The following is a 2095-nucleotide window of genomic DNA, read 5'->3' as shown; positions in this document are numbered from 1 at the left end:
GGTCGCTGAAACGGTTGCCAAAAAACTTACAGCAGCCATAGAGAAGGTGGCAAGATGGCTACATGACTCTAGTCTTACATTAAACATTAAGAAAACTGCAAACAATGTATTTTTAAAAATAAAATGTCATCCTTTCCAAATATAACTGTTAATAAGGAAAAAATACAAAATGTTAGTGAATATTGTTACCTGGGTGTCATTTTAGACCCAACACTTGGCCTTAAAAAACATATCAAACAAATGTGCCAGAGTCTTAAATACAACATAAAAATGTTCAAATGTATCAGGAATTCGTTAACACTGGAGGCAGCTCAAACTTAATTGAATGCAATGATTATGTCTAGTTTTTATTATTGTATAACATGTTGGTCCCAGGAAAGCAAAATGACACTGAGGCCATTGGAATCTTTGCACAAACAATCGCTCAAAATCCTTGACTGAAAACCACAACACCACCATCACTGTTTAGTTCTCCAAAAATATAGACTGTTAAATTTTGCTAACATTAAAAATTAACATCAATACGAATGGCCCATCGAATCCTAAATAACACTGCACCAGCGCCACTTAAGCACTTTGTCCAGTTTACATCTGCTGTGACAACTAGAAACACACGAGCCTCCACCAGGGGGCAGTGTAGCGTACCCAGATGTAAAACCTATTCTGCACAACCAGCCTTTTCATATAAAGCGATAAATGAATGGAACGACCTCACAACAAACTTGAAAAGTCAAACAGATTACTCTTCATTCACAATTGAACTTAAAAAGTGGCTTTGGAGCAATCAAAGCTGCTCACACGGTCACTGAGGTGGGCACTATGTTTGACATGTCAACTTCATATGTAGTATATTTATGAATGAGAAAAAAATGTTGTAAGCTGTGAGTTGTGTTGTTAAAATCGTGGTTGTTTTTACAAATGATGACAGATGACAACGAGAGCATGTATTGTCTGTGTGATGATGTAAATGAGGTGTGGTTGTAATGTATAAGTATGTGTCAATGAAATGACATTTTATGACTTTTCTTAATTTGATTACATGCTATAGTATAATTTTGTTGTGATAATTTTATTGATGTTTTTGTATAATTTAGGTTACCAGGGACTGCAGATGGAAATGAGCTATTTAGCTATAATCTGGTACAAAACATATCTGTCTTTGAGCTTAATGTTTCTGTGCTTTGTCCCTTCAAATAAAGACTAAACTAAACTAAAAATACAAAAACACTATCGGACAAGGTAATCAATAAAATAATTTCCTTTTATTACCTACAGTTGTTTGAGCAAAACCCAAGTCAATGGTGGAAGAAAATATATAGTAACATATGGTATATAAATATTAACAATGTAACAATATGGATGCAACAACAAAAAACTTAGAAGAGAACTGAAAAACCCTGATCTCATTGTGCTGGTTTGGATGCAATATTTATTGGGATAGATATACTGTATACTGTCGATATCTGTATTGGTCCCCGCACCCCTACTGAATATGCACTTGTACGTGCGAGCAGAATCAGGCATTCCCACTGCACTTAACTGCGGATTCAATTAATGTAGTTAATGAATTACTTATTTAATTGCATGAATAATATAACATTAATTACATTAAATGAGACAGATATTGCTAAATTAGATTTTTTTAGGTTCAACTGTTGTTTTTCTTGGTCCAATGTTCATATTAATTGAAGATCAGTCCAAAGTACATATTAATTGAAGATCATAGCACTGACTAAAACAGACTTTGAGTCATGGATATGCTGCTCACAGCCAGTAGGTGGTGCATTTGCTAAGCTACAATTACTAGTTATTGCCCAGTGGTTAGTAGGGATGATGTTTGATAAAGAATTATCGAGTTCGAGCCTATTATCCAATCCTCTTATCGAACCGATTCCTTATCGATTCTCTTATCGAGTCCAGATAGGTTGTTGTATATGGAAAAAAAACACACAATATTTGGTTTAACAAAAGCTCACTTTTATTATATAATAAAAAAATAAAATCTAATAAATAAATAAATATTGATTGTTACCCACCTAAAAAAATAAAATAAAATAAATAAATATTGACTGTTGTTACCCAAAGTATATTAAGT

Source organism: Entelurus aequoreus, linkage group LG05 (genome assembly GCF_033978785.1).
Source record: "Entelurus aequoreus isolate RoL-2023_Sb linkage group LG05, RoL_Eaeq_v1.1, whole genome shotgun sequence".
NCBI lineage: Eukaryota > Metazoa > Chordata > Actinopteri > Syngnathiformes > Syngnathidae > Entelurus > Entelurus aequoreus.
This window is presented reverse-complemented; position numbering follows the sequence as displayed.